This window comes from Pseudophryne corroboree, chromosome 7 (genome assembly GCF_028390025.1).
Source record: "Pseudophryne corroboree isolate aPseCor3 chromosome 7, aPseCor3.hap2, whole genome shotgun sequence".
In the NCBI taxonomy this organism is placed as follows: domain Eukaryota; kingdom Metazoa; phylum Chordata; class Amphibia; order Anura; family Myobatrachidae; genus Pseudophryne; species Pseudophryne corroboree.
Window position 1 is genome coordinate 315092692 of NC_086450.1, and position 20153 is coordinate 315112844.

Consider the following 20153-nt stretch of genomic DNA (forward strand, 5'->3'; position numbering starts at 1 on the left):
GTTTTGGCTATGCCCCTGTATGTTACTATGTCCATGAATTAGATTGAAGAGTTCTTACCAGTATATATTGGTATTCCAATAAATAGTGGTTTTATTGATGATAAAGCAGGTTCAGCCATACTCACTGTTATATACACTAGTAGATGGAGCGGAGCTGTGTGTTACACAGTAGGTACCGGGTAGTGGTGCAGGATGCTGGAACAGCATCTAAAACAGCAGGCATTCACAGGTCTCACTGCAGCTAAGCTGATAACTAATATCATACACTGTGGCACTTCACAGACACAGTCTCAAGATGGCTCAGCACATGCTCAGTAGTAGCTTTGGTGGCCATCTTGGTACATGGATTGAAGCATCCCTGGAGGAGTAGCAACATGAAATCTGCACAGTAGAGCACTAAACTTTCAACATAAATAACCCCATGGATACTGAGTTCACCTACAATCATTTAAGGAAATCTTAAATATTACTGTTAGGTAAAATTACCCAGTAATCTAATCTGAAGCCAGGGAAATTTGAGAAAACTTGACTTCTCCCTCATGAAATAATTCATGCTTATTGCCTTTGTATTGTTTAGTATAAAAAGCTTGGCTTAATAATGAACACTGTGTCAGAATGCAAATTACGACATCTGTGGTAATGTTAGTGATTAATGCCGGGAACTCTAAATGCTCGTAGGAATAGATTTTGGACTATTTGAAGCAATATGACTTCATGATGCAAAATGAAATATCAGCAATCTACGTATGTCTAAGTATAAATAAATAAATATAAAAATCTATTATGCTTCTACTGTAGCTTGGATACATATAATAATTTAAGTCCTGTTCAATTTTTTTCAAGCCTAAACAGATGGAATTTTTCTCTTTCAAATACTACAGGGGAGGAAATGGAAAAATCTAAACTCCATTTTAAAATATAAAAATATATATATTTGAAAACGTAGCTGCTTTTGACAACTACTAGAACATAAATGAGAATAAATAACAGCAAATACTTTAACATAATGTTACACAATCTAGAGAACATTCCTAACCGATGCAACACATAAAAATAAACAGTTTTGTAGACACTTGAGATTGCAAAAAAAAAAAACCCCAAAACTTAATCAGCTTCTCTTGTCCTATAAGTCAGTTCTAAAATTGTAAGGCCCTTTTGCCTTACTACAGCAGATATATATACAGTACGTTATAGGTGAAAGGTTATATACAGTGCTATACATGGAAAAGTTATAAAGAACACAAACGACGAAGAGAGTCATATGTGGATTTCTGCAAATGGGATAAAGTGTTAGCAGAAGATTACTTTGGGCCAAGCTGAAGACGTTTAATAAAGACTTTTGTTTTTACATTTCTTAAATAAATTATCTAAAAAGAGATTTTTTTTTTGTTATTGTAGCATAATGGACAGGGTTGTTATGTATGCTGGTTAACATCATTAGGGGGAAACCAAGAATCCTTCTATGCTGGTTAGTGCATTCAAGGGAATAACTATAGTGGACGCAAGGGGTGGCATTGCCATGGGGCCCAGAGACATAGGGGGGCCCGTACCCAGGTTCTAAAGTTGCATACCAATTTCCCAGATATACCTGCTAAGCAATTGGGTCTGATCCATTGCCCAGCCTGAATTGTGTGACATTTAATTTTCCATTAGAGGAGTGTGTAGTGGATGTTACATGGTAAGGGGGCACTGTAATGTGGTACTATATGAACTGGAGGGCACTGTAAGATGTCATCTGATCTTCTCATTGTAATGTGGAAGGCACTATAATGTTACATAATAAGAACTAGGACACTTTAACATTGTCGGACTGGGACATGAAGGGCTCACCGGGGTGATGCAGTTATAGGGCCCCATACTTAGGTGTGTGGCCAGCCTACAAAGGGGGTGTGGCCAGCCTACGCAGAGGCTTGAAATACACAATAGTTTAGTGCAGTGTTATGCAACGTATCTACCATGTATAATACAAGTGCACAGTCTGGAACCTGATCCCTAGAGGAAGGAGTGGGCCCTCTGGCAGTGGGGCCTACTGGTGGTTTCCCTGGTACCCCTATGGGCCAGTCCGACCCTGCACTTTAATGTGGCATAATATGAACCAGGGCACTGTAAAGTGCAGTGCATAAGGCTATTATTTGTCACAGTTTATAAGAATAAAACTAAAGCGCAAAACAAAGAATGGACCAACTCTAATAAAATAAATATATATTTTAAATACCCACCAATTTGGCAAAATTAAGTAGTCAAGGCACAGTATACAAATTATATATGTTTAATAGCTAAACCTCAAATATATATGAGAATGTTTCCTTTCTAATCAGTAAAAACATTTTCAGTATGCACACTGTACATAAAAACAGTTCTCAACCCTTCTTTGAAAAAGTCCACCGGTAAGTGGACAAAACGCGTCAGAGGTTACTTTATGCTTGTGTGCTATACTGGATTTCTACTTTCCGGTGCCATGAGTGACATTTCTATCTTAAAAACGTCTCTCTCACTCTAATCTATAACATGGTGGTTACAGTGGTAGCAGAGGAGTGATGCTGAAGATATGGTGGCCTTAAAGAGCATGCTTCATCACCTGCAGTATACTTACCCAAATCTGGAGTGGAGAGCGGTGTTGCAGTGCTAACAGCAAATACCACATCTCACTGGGGATGATCTACACACAGCTGGACTGCTGATCTGAAGCACCTACAATGGATCTTGTGTAAACTGCATTAAGTTCATGCACGTATCCACACTATTAGGGGACTTGTAGTTCCACAGACTATTTCACCATTTGGAAGAGTGTGCAGTGCTCACATTTCATTATCTTATTGAACTTGAACTGGCGTTTTATTCACATTCAGTATATATTTTATTATAGAGTAAGATAGATGAATTTACTATAAGGGCAGCTTTTATGTATGCATACTGAAAAAGTTTTTTACTGATTAAAAAGGAGAAACTCTTAAATTATATATTCGTGGTTTAGATATGAAACATATATAATTTTTATAGTGTGTCCTGACTACTTAATTTTGTATATTGGTGGGTATTTAAAATATATATTAATTTTATTAGCGCTGGTCCGTTCTTTATTTTGCACTTTAGTTTTGTCCTTGAGTGGATTTATGTCGCTAAGTCTACATCTTGATTTCAGCAGCTCTATATTTATTTATACACAATTCCACAATCGGATATTAATACACTTTTTTAGACTAGCGCTGAAGTTCATTTTCTTGTTCTTTTGTGAATTTATCAGAATAGTCTCTAGTATGCACATGAATAATATAAATCAAATTTACTATATAAAACTAGAAACATCCAAATCCAAACTTATGCTAATATGGAACTACAGTGCTCCCACTTCGTGCCATCCCCATGTATGTCTCACTTAGAGGAAGATGTATCACACATTGGAGAGAGATGAAGTGTAGAGAGATAAAGTAGCAACCAATCAACTTGTATCATTTTTTAAACATAGCCTGTAAATTACAGTTGGAATCTGATTATTTTGGTACTTTTTCTTTGTCAACTTTATCGTTTGCAAAGGTTTGATACATCGCCCCCCTTACCTCAGCTACAAAGGTGTCATTATTAGGAAGGAGGGGGTTGCTATTGCTATGGGGCCCAGAGGCTATTGGGGTCGAGAACAACAAGTAGCCAGGAAAGTAGCCCATGAAAGATATATATATATAGGTATATAGCAAGCTGGTTCCAAAGTATAAGAGATAGACATCAGAAGGCAGTGCATTTTCTGGATCAATGTCAGGAAGCATAGTAATCTGGCAGTGCTTAACTGTCATAATTCATGTTTAGTACCCTCTTGATTAAAGATAATTACCAACAGCTGGAGGAGGGTGTGGTGAAGTATAAGCACTGAGCATGCTCAGTCCCAGTGACTGCTCTGCAAATGCTCAGAGTATTAGAATGTTTTCCAGGCCCTAATAAGTACTTTTGATCAGATGGGCGTTGTTTCATTGTATCATCTGGTAGACGTATCGATCCCACTTGTGTGCCATTTCTTGCTTTAGCAATATCTGCATATTAGTCTTTGCAGTTTGGTTTTAGAGATTCTTTTCTGAATATTAAGAATTTATACCATATAACCATGTTTACAATTACAACATCAAGTTAATATGAAATACATTTTAAAAGAGTTTTTACCCACCCCGCAATATTTGCATAATGTTAATATTCCGCAGCACTTTACAAATATTTGTCCATTCACATCAGTCCCTCCCAGTGGCTGTTCCAGAGGTGAGGCTGCAGCAAAGTCCAAATTTCAAATAAAGGAACCACACCTACTGCCCAGCAATACAGAATCTCTTCAGCTCCAGCCCCGCATACTGTACCTCTGACTCCAGCACACAGACACTTATTTTCTTCTGTGTTCACAGCTCATGCCTTTTAGCAGTGCAGTTCGGCATCACGCATGGTGCGTTACAATAAACAAACAAAAAAATGATTACATCAGCCGATATGGCGGGAAAGATCAAGTGACATCAGCTCCCTCAACCTTACAGATAAATCCATCTATAACGGCTGCATGTACTGCTTTCATGTCAGCAGGGTGCAGGCAGCAGTTATAGATGGATTTATCTATGGGTCTCCTTGGTACCTTGGGGCCTGATACAACTGTGCACCATGTACCAACCTGTCACAAGGCCTGCACCTGCCAGAGTGGTCCATTGCCCTGAGCATTAGCTACACTGTCGCCGGTGCTAGATTGGCACATTGCTCATTTCACCCGCTGGGTGAAATAAGTGCCCTTGCTCAGCACACATTGCGCTGTCTTGAACGGGGGGGAGAGATGTGTATGAGCGGTCTGTGTGTGCTCCTAGTGTCTACTGGCCTTAACTGTTCATTGAAATGTGGTCTAGATAAGTCCAGATGACTATTTCTGGTAAACAGTTCAGATCTTGTGATACATATTAAAACAAACTGATTAGACACATACTGTAAAACACTGTATAAATACCTAAAGGATATGCCGGTTCACAAAACATAAAATGCAGTTGAAATTTTACTTGCATTCCCTGTGCTTAGGCTCTCTCTTTGGTGGAGTGTTGCTGCTTTCTAAAATTCAAATTGCATTTGTTTCATTGCTGTATTTCTTCTTGCCTACTGTGCAGACGGTTACTATTTTAACTATCCTAGGAGCACACACAGACCGCTCAGCACACATCTAGAATATGAATGGTTGGCAAAGCTGGTACTGTACATCAAAAAGAAAAAGTTAAAAAGCATAAATAATTCTTATAATGCTCCCTGACCAGTGCTAGAGCAGACATATGTTGATCCTTAAAGACTTCTTGTTTTTTTGTATATACATATGCATTTCCATACTGCACATGTTTATGTATATTCCACATGCAACACCTTTCACCTAGAAAGGCGTAAGTGGTAGGAATGGCAGGCACAAGTGTAGGAGGAGTAGAGAAAGGGTGTGTTTCCAGGTAGAATATCTTTTATGTGTGATGTAAGGCTGGTGCAAATAGTATGTGATGATGATGATGACTATCAGCCACACTACCTAGTCACTTCTGATTGATTGATTGATTGATTGACTGTCTGCTTGTTGAACTACAGTAACATAGGTTGAAAAAAGACAAAGGGCCAAATGTAATAGAGTGAGAATTTCAGAAAGTGAGATATTTGGTAAGGTTTTTCAGTTTCTTTAAAAGTGGCAATCATTTACACTGCAAAACCATGTTGATCTTGTACCTTACCAAATCTCTATTTGAAACTCTCTCTCTATTATATTGGCCCAAAATGTCCATTTAGTTCAACCTTTTTTATAATTACTACACTAATCTGTATTTAACACTATTTTAATGGGTGTGGTATGGGTGACCGGTGGTCAGGAGACCGGCGGTCAGCATACCTTCTTCCGGATCCTGGCAGCGGAATGCCAGCGGGGGGGGGGGGGGGAGGGAGATGAGGGGGCGGTGAGCGGAACAAGCCCCTTGTGGGCTCCTACTCTATGGGCGTCATGGACACCATGAGCTTGAATAGTCCCTTTGGTTGGCATGCCAACCGTCAGTATTGTGGGGGTGCGGGATGTAGGGGGAGATATTGTGAGACCACCGGTCTCATAACTACATCCCATTTTAACTATACTGACCCAGATGAAGTTAAGTTAATAAATATAACTAACATTATAAATCCTGCTTTTTCTAAAATGCACTAATTTTAAATGGTATATCCTTGGATATTTCCTACAGTTAGTACATCTGATAGTGCTTCATTCATTAGCTTTGCATTTACAATATTCTTGATCAATTAACCCAGGAATTTTCAACTGAAATCCTCAAGTATTCTTGCTAGGTGGAATATTGTCGCCCTAAATCCTACCAATTTCTCCTCCTCTGTTGACTTCTTTCTCTCCTCCATTACTACCCTCAATTGCCCCAAGAAGCTATCTCCTACTATGACTATGCCACCACTACTGCCCTTGACTCTGTGGCCCTAAGTGTTAGCATCAGTTTCAACAGTCTCCTCCCCACTTTGACACTTCACCCTCTTTTGAAGCCTTGTCCCTTCACCAACTAGTATCCCATCTCTCTTATCATCTGTGTCCCAAAGCTCCTTAACCACCCACCGCTCCTTCTCCAAACCCTCTATTCCATTGGTCTTCGTGGCTCAGCTCTTTTCCTTGTTCTATTTTAACTAACCTTCAACTTCCCTCTGCTTTCCTTTCCCATCAGGGTCTCTCAAAATTCTCACCTTGGCCTCCTTCTGCTCTCCCTCTGCATGTCTTGCCTTGGAGACTTTTAGACATCACTACAACCTCTATAACAACAATACCCAAATATACCTCTATCTATATATACTCTCCAATGTCACCACCTGTCCATCAGCCATCTCCTCCTGGATAGCACAACACTTCCTGAAGTTCGATGTCTCAAATACTTGACTCAATAACTTTCCCCAGCCAAGATCCTCTCTATTACTACCCTCCTCCTCCCTGTTGACAAAGTCTCACTCTAATCAATTCAACAAGTCTAATAGCTAGGTGTCACCATTCACTCTGACCATTCCTTCTCCCTTCACCTACAGTGCCTATCACATAGAATCAGGCCTATCCTCCCCCTGAAGGCTAATAAGACTCATTAATTTCTCATCTGAAATACTGTAATCTGCTCCTCACCGGCCTTCCTATCTGTGAGTCCTGTCTATCTACTCACCAGTCTTTTCTCAACTCTGCTTCCCATTTCATTTTGCTTTGTAGATGCTCTAACTCTCTTGTCGCTCTCTGTCGGTCAGTCGAATGGCTGCCTTTACCAGATAGAATTAAATTTAAACTCATCTTTCTCACAGAGATCTCATCATCTTTCTCACAGAGATCTCAACCTCTCCACTTCTCCCTACATCTCAAGCTACATTTCCTCACATGGTCCCTCTCACCCTCTTAACTTTGCTAATGATTGCTGCCTCTCTGATTACCACTTCCCATTCATTCTAATGGGCAACTCCTGGGCTTCTGAAGTTCCCTCTCTCACTCCATTAGACTTTCATCCAGCTTGCCAGTGTTCTTAAATACCACTGAGCAATAAGTGCAGAGCGATCAGTTTAAAATTGGCAATACCTATACCAGAGGTGCAGAGTCTAATGCAATCCAGGTATTCCCCAGGAACCACTACTGTTAGTACCGTTGCTTAGGAGCCGGGACACCACACCTCCCGACCCCCGCCCGGCACCTACCAACAGGCGGACGCCAGGCGCAAGGTCTTCTGGTTCCCGCCCGGCACCTAGCAACAGGCTGATGCCGGGCGCTGGGGGTTGCCATACTCCTTGGCAACGGGGATGCCAGAAGCAGTAGGCATTCCCTGTTGCTTAGGTTCTTGGTACATGTAGCAGGTCAGCTGCACTTAGTTGTTTAATTTGGTTTCTGAGCGGTGATTAGGGCAGCATCATTTATTTTCCCCTCCTGGTGGTATCCGTTCACATGGTCGACCATGTTATGGTCGACAGTCAGTAGGTCGACCACTACTGGTCGACATTGACATGGTCGATATGGACACATGGTCGACACATGAAAATGGTCGACCCATGAAAGGTCGACACATGAAAAGGTCGACATGGGTTTTTTAACTTTTTTTTCTTTTGGGGAACTTTTCCATACTTTAAAATCCACGTGGACTACGATTGGAATGGTAATCTGTGCCGAACGAAGCGGTAGCGGAGCGAAGGCACCATGCCCGAAGCATGGCGAGCGAAGCGAGCCATGCCAGGGGACGCGGTGCACTAATTCGGGTTCCCAGTCACTTTACGCAAAAAAACGACACAAAAAAGTAAAAAAAAAACCTCATGTCGACATTTTCATGTGTCGACCTTTCATGTGTCGACCATTTTCATGTGTCGGCCATGTGTCCATGTCGATCATGTCAATGTCGACCAATAGTGGTCGACCTAATGACTGTCGACCATAACATGGTCGACCATTCATACCGGAACCCTCCTGGTAACTCCCAAAATACTGGTAAAAGTTCCTGCTTCAGTTTGAACCTGTCAGTTCATGAGAGATCCTGTCTACCTGTGTTGTTCCCGTGATCCGGAGACCTTGCTCGATTGATAACCTGACCAGATCCAGCCAGCTTTGTATTCAGGTTTTTTTCTAAGCAGTGTGTGGAGTTTCCACACAGACACTGCCTTGCTTACATTTCTGTATTATAACATCTTAGAGCAGTGTTGCTTTCACAGTTTATTAAGCTGTTTATAACACCTTTGAGCATGGTTGCTTTCACAGTTTATTAAGTTGTTTATAACACCTTTGAGCATTGTTGCTTTCACAGTTTATTTAGTTGCTTATTACATCTTATGCATTGTTGCATTCACAATCACTAGTATATTCAGTGTCATTGCTTTAAACACTCTGAGCATTGTGATACATATAATTTGTTTGTGTTAAGAACACTCTCCTCAGTCTGTGCCTTAGCATAGTAATAAGGTTGTGTCAGGTGAACGTCTCACCGTACTGCATTTACCCATGCCCAGCCTCCGATAGTCACCTTGTATATATGGAAAACCTGGGGGCATCTGAGATCGGGGAGGACCTAATTCACCCTGGAAAGGTGGCTGCTAAAGGCAAAGTCTTTAGAGGCAGTAGACTAAAAGACTGCTGGGCAGTGGGTAATTGCATGAGTGTCACAAAGACACCACCTATAGACCTACAAAACTGAGTGTAACCATAACAGTTACAAGGAAGTATTAACTTAGCTCCTGTCACTGCACAGGTTGCGGATCAATAGGTAAGCAACAAAAATGATGGGAGATGAGATAAAAAGGACTCCAGGAAGGTGGTAATGTAGTGCTTGGTGACAGCACTTTTCCTCACAGATGGATACTGTTGAACAAGACATGGAGTACATGAGAAATGGAGTTTAGGAAAAAGTCAGTGATCAGGCAGGAGTGAGACAGATAGAGTTAGAAAATGTTCTGGGTTCTGGGCAGGTAACAGACTAAGAATATCCAAAAACAAGCGAAGGTCAAAACACATGCAAGGCTAGAGAGGTTCAAAGTAATACGGATTGTAAGGGACGGAGTGGGTATATCGGAGTGAGGATCCGGTCTCTAGGTCAACAGTAACTAGATCAACACTATCTAGGTTGACCACTATTGGTTGAAAGTAACTAGGTCAAAAGGGTTTCTAGGTCGACAGGGTCTCTAGGTTGACATGTTCTAGGTCGACAGGTCAAAAGGTCGAAATGAGTTTTTCACAATTTTTTTCTTTTTTTGAACCTTTTCATACTTAATGATCCATGCAGACTACGATTGGTAATAGTATACTGTGCCAAGCGCAGCGGTAGCAGAGTGAGGCACCTTGTCTGAATCATGGCGAGTGAAGCGAGCCATGCGAGGGGACATGATGCACTAATTGGGGTTCCCAATCACTCTACGAAGAAAACTACATAAATAAACATAAAAACCTCAGGTCGACCTTTTGACCTGTCAACCTAGAACATGTCGACCTAAAGACCCTGTCGACCTAGCATCCCTGTTGACCTAGTTACCAATAGTGGTCGACCTATACACTGTCAACCAAGTAACTACCTTCCATACCACACCCATCGGAGTGGTCATGATTAAAAATTGTATTCACATTGAGTGAGTTATCAATGTATATTTTGTGGAACATGTATTAGGCTGACAACTGGTTGAAACATAATGACTCTGCTGGGACACAGATTGTTTACCCTACAGCCCAGAGGTGTCAGACCTCCTCTGATGCAAGAGACCAGAGTTTGCTTGGAGAATGCATTAAGTGCCCTTGGGGAATCCCTCAGGGGTGCTATCGCCAGCAGGGTGTGAACTGCCCTTCCCGGGACCTGTTGTAAAAGCCACTATAGGCTGACTACCAAACCAGGTCCAGAGCTTCAACAAAAGCTGTAAAGATAAGGCCATCCTCCCCTGCCAGACTGGCTGAGAAGCCCCTGTGTAAGCTGAGACTCAATCCACCCTTGTTTTGTGAGGGTTAAAATTCTTCCAGGGAGGCGAGGGGGGCCTGCAGTGGGTTTAAGTATGGGAAACTCTGGCTGCAAGTAGTTCATTGTCGTAAAAGGATCTAGATGATCATGATGAAACATACCTACCTGAGGAGACTTCACCTCAATCAGCATTCAGTCCTGCCTAGGTGATATGAACGTTGTCCCTTTTTCCCTTCTTCTATTTCTTGAAATTGTGATTACTTGTGTGGCTATTTAAACTATTATATTCTTGTAACCTTTCTTTATCTGTAACTATAAGCTTTGAAGTTTTGATTTAGATTAAAAATCTTAATCTTATTTCTGGATATTGTGTTTTCACACGCAAGTCCGAGAGGCTCATATTACCTAATTTTAACGTATTAATAATTTTGTTTGGGGGTGAGAGCAGGCGCTCACCCTAGGCTTGACCCAAAAGGTACTTCTGCTAGTGGCAGTTACCGCATTGACTTACCACACGTGCAGAGGTAATCAATAAGGTATCATGGGCAGCATTCTCAGATTGAGATAATCTGGAGAATTGCCTTGCCTGGAATCGTGACATGTGTGAACAGCAACATAGGAAGAGAATCAGTGCAGCAGGTCTAGCAAGTCAGGTACTGTAACAAGTAGTATAATCAGTCCTAAAGGAAAGGCACAATGTCCTTACTAGGACAGTTTCCCAGCTGCAGACTTGTTATCTGTATACCCCTACATCCAATATCGGACAGCAGGGGAGAGAGCTGGATATCCAGAGGAATGACAAATGCTGTCAGATGTTTCCATTGCTACCAGCCTGACCACCAGAATATGTATTGATATTATTATTATTGTTTATTTTTATGGTGCCACAAGGGTTCCGCAGCGCCTATCAATGTACATAAACAAATTAGCAGCACAAGAAAACAGTGGCTTATAGTACAAGACAATGCAGGACAAGTATATGGCTATAAACATTGCTGCATCAGCGGTCATAATAACATAGAAACATAGAATTTGCAGCAGATAAGAACCGCTTGACTCATCTAGTCTGTTCAATTTATTATCCTTTAGGTAATCTCAACCCTTTTTTATCCTTAGATCTTTGTAAGGATATTCATATGTATGTTCCAAGCATGTATAAACTGATCTACTGTCTTAGGCTCTACCACTTCTGACGGGATGCTATTCCTCTTATCCACTATCCTTTCTGTGAAGTAAATTTTCCTATTTTTTTTCTATCTATCTGTCTATCTATCTATCTATCTATCTATCTATCTATCTATCTACCTATCTTTATATGTGTAGCAGAATTTGGGGATCCAACAATATCTTTATACATGTTGAAATAACACTTCAATACTCTGGATGGTTTTTTCCTTGGAGACATTTTCCGAAGATGGAGGATTTCTTTATATTTCTTTATATTTCTATAATGAAACCCTCAAACCAGAGTTAACCTAAAAGACACAATTAATTCCTGTATTTATCTTTTAAAATGATTTTATTCATAAAAGTTTTAAAAGGATTTTACATAGCAAATGATTTAGGTGGGCCAGATGTTGTTAAATTTGATGTGCAAGCTCATATACATCAAGTGTGACTACTTTTCACTATTGCATTAATCACCCAATGAGTTTCATTGAATTAGCAACTTCCTCAGGGGTGTTCAGTGTTTAGACTAGCTTCTCTAAAAATGGTATCAATCCTTCTACTCAGAGATGTACAACATGCTGAATTATTAGAGTAGTTCTTTCTTAAAATCATTCTAGCCAAATATTACAGCTGTCTCCTGAGTGTGTTCCGCTTCTCAGTGAAATAAAACTGGAAGGGCGCTCTTATAATCAACTAAATATACTGGTAATAACTTGTAGCAATACAAATTCTGTTCAACAGTTTCAATTACTGCAATCTTTCTGAGGATTTTACATTCCTAACTTCAACCTTATAAGGATACAATCTGTTTATCTGTAATCCAGAATATAAAAAAAAAACTGTACGAATAGCTATAGATAGATAGACATTGGAAACACGGTTTTATTTAAGATGTTTGTGTTGGGGTCTTGCTAATCGAAGGCTCACTTTGAGGTGCTGCCCTTATTTCTGGATTGATTGAAGCACATGTAAAGGGTTACTTTAGAAGCTATACATGGATGTCATCTAATACAGGTTGTTTGCTACATGGAAAATACAAACTCACCTTTTCCTCTTAGTATATCTCTGTATTGTTGATTTAATAATTTAGTATTTCCCTTGTGTGTCTTTATATGATATATAATATGTCTAATGTAATTTTTGTATGTTTGTTATACCTTACCTTGTTTGCTTTTAGTAAAGGAAATACTGGATGTGACAGAGAGAGCAGAGTTTAAGTATTTTTTCCACAAATTAACTGTTTAACTCTGACGTAATATAATTTTTTTGGAAAAAGCACGACATCAACTTGTCAGGTAGGTGCATTATTAAATTGCCATTATTATTATTATTATTAGTAATAATTATCTATGGAATGCTTTAGTTGCTTACACACAAAAGTTAGTTCTGATTGGATGCAGTCAGTTTACCGTCTGTCTGGATCTCGGCGTAGATAAACCAACAGCCAGAATCCCAACACCAGCCTGCTATTCTTACTCAGTTAGTGGATTAATGCCACCAACCAAGTGGGAATAGAACCTGTGGTGAGCACCACGAGCCACCGGACCCAATGCGCGGTGAATGCAGCAAGCCCGCCAGGGGACTCACTGCCGGGATTCCGGTAGACGAAATGCCATTGTTGGTATAGTGACAGCCGGCATCCTGTCTGCCATGATATCGTATCATTCTAATGATATAAAAATTCTAATGATGCCGAAATGTAATTCATAGGAAGCTGTGATTTGGATCAGTTTAAGATCTGTGAATTTTTTCAATTATTCTTTAGTATGTGAATCTCCTTTCTATCATCTCGTACTAGTCAGGTTCACTTTGTAATTTTGTTGGATATTTGTGGAGAGTAGGAAAACTAGACATTTCTGTAAACGTTATTGTATAAGCAATCAGAAAAACAATGTTTCCATTTGTCTTGATACATACATGGCCGCCATCTTGGAATTTACAAAATGGCTGCCGGAAACAATGTTTTCATTTATAACTCGGCTTCTAACTAACATAGAAATTTGATTTTCACAGCTGAACTATCATTTTCATGGCCAAAGAATCAAATGGTACCAAAGTAGATAAAGTAAATTCAACCACAAACCTATTAGACTGACATTTTCCATTTTATTCAATGTTCTACAAGCGATCATACATGAACATTGCACTAATGAAGTGACCATTAAGTACCGAAACACTCTTCATGACAGAAATGGGTTTAATTTTGTATTTTGTATTATTATACTTATATATATATAATAATAAATGTATATTTTGTATACTGTATAATTCATCTTGTAACCAATTTCAATGCAATAATACGAGTCTTTACATATTGTCGCCATCTTCATCATCATCACTTCTATAGTTATTCTGTATGTCTTCATCATTCTGACACTCACTGCTGCACCGACAAAGGTCGGTGCATGATAAGTTATTTGTTTTGCAAAAACATCTGGCAGAAGAACATTCTGTTTTGCATTTACAGCTACCCATCTCAATGATGGCCTTTGGAGCTGGCAGGGCAACTGTAATGGTTGGTTTCAGCTGGCCATCGGACTGCTTGTGGTAGCCATACTGCAGTGGATCCAACTGAAGATCCTGCAGAGCAATGCTGGCCTGTCCCCACACTGTGGCTTGGATATGGACTCTCAGGACATGCTGTCTCAGAACTTCAAGAGTAGGAGGTAGCTTGTCATTTTCCGCCATATGCTTGCAGTGGAGATGCCATCGTAGTTCGGGGATTGTCTTGATGTGGACGGCTTTGGGGGAGTAGGTTGCACAGACGCAAACTAGCCAAAGTGACCAACATAGTTTCCGTCACTTCTGTCTCTGTTGAAAGCATATCTATACCCAGTGCCGTTTCTTGCAACGAGCGAGCCGTGCAACCGCACGGGGCGACCGCCGCGGCACTTTGCTGATCCCTGTTTCCCTGTCCTCCGTCTTCCCGAGTACTCCTGCTCGGGGGGCGGAGTTTCGCGGAACGATGCGGCTGCGTCGTGACATCACGACGCAATCGCGTCATTCCGCGAAACTCCGCCCCCCGAGCAGGAGTACTCGGGAAGACGGAGGAGGACTGGAAGGAGGTGGCGCAAGGAAGTTGGAAGCTGGAAGGAGGTGGCGCGAGGAAGCTGGAAGGAGGAGGCGCGCGGAAGGAGAGGCGGCCGACCTGAAGAGCGGGAAGATCCTTCATATGTAAGTTGTGTCTCTCTCTTCCTCCCCCCCCACTTGACACTTGCCTGCCGTACTGTGTAAATTGGGGACACTTGCCTTCTGCTCTGTGTAAATTGGGGACACTTGCCTGCCGTACTGTGTAAATTGGGGACACTTGCCTTCTGCACTGTGTAAATTGGGGACACTTGCCTGCCGTACTGTGTAAATTGGGGACACTTGCCTTCTGCACTGTGTAAATTGGGGACACTTGCCTGCTGCACTGTGTAAATTGGGGACACTTGCCTGCCGTACTGTGTAAATTGGGGAAACTTGCCTGCCGTACTGTGTAAATTGGAGACACTTGCCTGCTGCACTGTGTAAATTGGGGACACTTGCCTGCCGTACTGTGCAAATTGGGGAGACTTGCCTGCCATACTGTGTAAAATGGGGACTCTTGCCTGCCGTACTGTGCAAAATGGGGACTCTTGCCTGCGTAATGTGTAAAATGGGGACATGTGCCTGCCGCAATGTGTAAAATGGGGACTCTTGCCTGCGTACTGTGTAAATTGGGGACACTTGCCTGCCGCACTGTGTAAAATGGGGACTATTGCCTGCCGTACTGTATAAAATGGGGACTCTTGCCTGCCGTACTGTGTAAAATGGGGACTCTTGCCTGCCGTACTGTGTAAAATGGGGACTCTTGCCTGCCGTACTGTGTAAAATGGGGACACTTGTCTGCCATACTGTGTAAAATGGGGACTCTTGCCAGCCGTGATGTGTAAAATGGGGACTCTTGCCTGCGTAATGTGTAAAATGGGGACATGTGCCTGTCGCAATGTGTAAAATGGGGACTCTTGCCTGCGTAATGTGTAAAATGGGGACACGTGCCTGCCGTAATGTGTAAAATGGGGACTCTTGCCTGCGTAATGTGTAAAATGGGGACTCCTGCCTGCGTAATGTGTAAAATGGGGACACGTGCCTGCCGTAATGTGTAAAATGGGGACTCTTGCCTGCCGTAATGTGTAAAATGGGGACTCTTGCCTGCGTAATGTGTAAAATGGGGACACGTGCCTGCCGCAATGTGTAAAATGGGGACTCTTGCCAGCGTAATGTGTAAAATGGGGACTTTTTCCCCCCCTGTGGTGGCCGTGATGATATCAGATGAGCCCACACCCATGTTTTTTTTTTATATCTAGGGGGGGCGCATTTTTTGTAATGTCAATGGGGGGGGGCGCATTTTGAAATCTCGCACTAAGAGCCAAATTGGCTAGAAACAGCCCTATCTATACCTGCCTTCATGTAAAATTGTAGCCAGGTTGCTTTGCCTATACAAGAGAACCTTCCAGTGGTGTCAGCATGGAATGCTGGCAAAGCCTTTGCTCTTTCTGCCCCTATGGCTCTCCATATTGGCTCTATCTCCATAACCCCAGAGGTCATGGAAATGGATGTGTTCTTCAGCATGAGGTCATAGTTTGCTATGACTAACACTAAGACATCTGTGTCTGGGGGGAAGAAAACCATCCATGCATCTGGTAGGTTTTACTGTGATGCCAGGACAATCTGGTAGACCAACAGTGTGTCTGCTTCTTCATGATTGTTATCCAGGAAAAGCAAGTCTTTGTTGCAACTGGTATGCCCTGCCGAAGAGGTGATGACCAGTTTGTTTGATGTACTGTTGTACCGTAGAGTCATTGCAGCAAGACAGTTGGTCAGGTCAGCCTTTGTGGGTTTTCGCGTGCATGGGTTGGCCAGAATGCTGCTGATTCTCTTATTGGAATGTAGCTGACCTGTCAGTTCAATTTGAATCCATACATGATGTTCTTACTCACTCAGCTGTGGTCCTCCTTTAAGATTATAGGCTCTCAGCAGGTCTTATCATGATCCAGCAGATCATGGTATATCGTTCAACTGGAATGTCATGGATGTTACTGGTGACCTGTATGGTGTTTGCATCCTTGGCTGCTTTGGTAAAGTTTGCAATGCTTTTCCTTATCACGTGTGCTGCTCTGTAGATAGTGTCCATGATTTTCTCACATGCCTCTGGGCAATAGAGAACAGCTGACTTCCTTTGATTTTTTGGCAGACATGACTTCAGGTGTAGCAAGTCATTGAGGATGTTTTCTTTTAGCCACTTTCTATTGAATGAAGGTGCATGATTTTCTAAGCATTCTGTGCCAAGCATATTTACATATCATAGTGAGGAAATAATGGGGCTGGAGGAAACTGTTCCCTCTAGCAACCAGAAAAGTGGTTCCTCCGTGACAGATGGGATAAAAGAAAGTAAGATACCTAGTCAGATCGTGGTGGTAGATGATTCAATTATCAGGAAGAAAGACAGGGCTATCTGCTACTGAGACCATGATCGCCATACAGTCTGTTGTCTTCCGGGTGCTTAGGTATGGCACATCATGGACCAGGTAGATAGATTGTTGGGAGGGGCTGGGAAAGACCCGGCGGTCTTGGTGCAGGTTGGCACCAACGCCAAAGTTAGTGGAAGGTGGGATATCCTTAAGAAAGATTATAGGGACTTAGGCCAGAAACTAAAGGCTAGGACATCTAAGGTAATATTCTCTGAATTATTACCTGTGACACATGCTAGCTCAGGGAGGCAGAGGGAGATTAGGGAGGTAAATGTGTGGCTTAGAGACTGGTGTAGGAAGGAGGGGTTTGTGTTCCTGGGACATTTGGCAGACTTCTCAGTCAGGCACCATCTTTTTTGTTGCAATGGATTGCACCTGAATGAGGAGGGGGTTGCGGTGCTGGGGGGAAGGATGGTCATAAGTTTGGAGGAGTTTTTAAACTATGAGCCTGGGGGGAGGGCTTAGCTAGAATCTATGGGTCATGCAGTGAGAATAGTAAGGATGGAGGGAGCAAACTAAAAGGGGGTGGAGAAGGTGGGAGGGAAAGAGCAGCCAGTTAGGATATTAACATGGGTTCTAACAAGGGTAGTACCAAAGGTATTGCCAGGACGTTAACTAATGTTGACTATGGGTCAGCACTACGGCATAAAGAAAATGATGTCCTTATCACACAGGAAAACACTTATGTCGGGGGGGAGGGTTTTGTAAGATTTGATGGATTGATTAGAGAAATTAGTAGGGAGGGCTGTATTAAGTATGATGGGGGTGGAAAGGGAAAGAGGAGAATAACTGTCGGTAAGAGTAAGTACGGGAAGACATTAATAAATAATGATAATATACCATTAAAAAAACAAACGGACAAGGGAAATAGCACAATAAAATGTATGCTTGTGAATGCAAGAAGCCTATCAGGTAGAATGGGGGAATTGGAATTACTATTAAAGTATCAGTATGATATTATTGGTATAACGGAAACATTGTTGGACGACTCTCACGACTCAGTTGCAAACTTGGAGGGATATACTCTTTTCAGTAGGGACAGAGCTAACAAAAGGGGAGGAGGTCTTTATGTTAAACCATCTCTAAAACCGTACTTAGAGGAGGTTATTTATGAAGGGACAAGAGATAACGTGGAGTCACTATGGGTTGAAATCTCAAGTGGGGGTACTGATGCTAAAAAAATTGTCATGGATACGTGCTACAAACAGCCGGATGTTAGCATACAAGAGGAAGAACAACTCTTGCAGCAAATTGATGCCATTGATGCTGACGAGAGGCTGTGGATGCTGGCTAGATCCAGGGGCCGGAAGCAGAAGCAGAAGTGACGAGCGCGCATGTGTGGGAGGAGGCCTGGGGTCAGGAAGCGGCGCCGGGCTGAGCGGGCTGCGTACAGCAGAGCGGGCAGTGGGAGGATCACTGCTGTTGTCACTGCTGTGTGTGTGCTGCCGCTGCTGTGTGTGTGGGTGTGAGTGAGATTATGTGAGTGCAAGGGCACTGCTGGACCATTGCTACCGCGGCTTGTGGAGTGAGTGAGCAAGTAAGTGTGTGAGGGCCACATTTACATGTGTGTGTGTGTGTGTGTGTGTGTGTGTAAGTGTGTGAAAAGTATGTGAAAGAGGGAAGTGTGAGGGCTGCTGCTTCTGCTGCTGCTGGGTGAGGTGGTTGTGTGCTGCTGGGTGTGAGAAAGTGTGTGAGGGCTGCTGCTGCTGGGTGAGTGTGCGCTGCTGCAGCCACAGCCTGCGTGAGAGAGGTCTGCAGACTGTGGACTAAGTAGGTGCTGGAAGCCAGGTGCACGGCAGCAAGTGAGAAGGAGGTGCAGAGAGCTGGACCAACTGCATGGAGAAGGAGCGATGACGCAGGAGAGGAGCCACTCAGAAAAGTATTGATTATCTACTATATTGTGTAAGTGATTGAATTGGCTATTTCTGCTGTGTTGTGAATATTGATTCTCTTCACAGCTAGGTCATAGTCAATATCGTATTGCATAATTTGTATTGTTTTGCATTGTTCTTCGGAAGGTAATAGGGAGTTAGAGTTTTCAAACAAATGGGAGGGGCCGTGATTGAGAGTCTCACTCAGTGCATGTCGTGCAAGATGTATGCGCACCTGGAGCAGCCGACCCAGTGCGAATACATATGCACAAGATGTGTGCGAACAGTTGCCCTGAAGCCCAGGTAACTGACCTAGAGCAGACCGTTACGCGACTGAGGGATATTCATAATCTCGAGCAAAGTTAGCACGGTGGAGGAGTTGCAGGGGGGGACACTGGTATACGAGGATAATCAGGTAGCCAGCTGGTTCACTGTTAGAAGGCAGAAAAAGAGGTGGAGGCACAACATCTCTGAACTATCAAACCCGAACAAATTTGCCCGATTGGATGAAGATTCAGGGGATGGTAGCGAGGAAATGACGGAGCTGGAGGAGACTGTTCCCTCTAGCAAACAGAGGAGTGGTCCCTCTAGCTCAGATGGGACGAAAGTTAGAGAGGCACCCAGGCAGATGGTGGTGGTAGAGGACTCTAATCAGGAATGCAGATAGGGCAATCTGCTACCGGGATTGTGATCACCGTATGGTCTGTTGTTTCCCGGGTGCTCGGGTACGGCACATCGCGGACTGGGTAGATAGATTGTTGGGAGGGGCTGGGAATGACATGGCGGTCTTGGTGCACGTTGGCACCAACGACAAAGTTAGTGGTAGGTGGGATGACCTTAAGAAAGATTATAGGGACTTAGGCCAGAAATTAAAAGAAAGGACATCTAAGGTAATATTCTCCGAAATATTACCAGTGCCACGCGCTAGCCAAGGGAGGCAGAGGGAGATTAGGGAGGTAAATGTGTGACTTAGAGACTGGTGTAGGAAGGAGGGGTTTGTGTTCTTGGAACACTGGGTGGACTTCTCAGTCAGGTGCTATCTTTTTTTTCATGATGGATTGCACCTGAATGTGGAGGGGGCTGCGATGCTGGGGGGAAGGATGGTTAGTAGGTTGGAGGAGCTTTTAAACTAGGAGCCTGGGGGGAGGGTTATGCTAGAAACTATAGGTGATGCAGTGAGAATAGTAAGGATGGTGGTAGTGAACTAA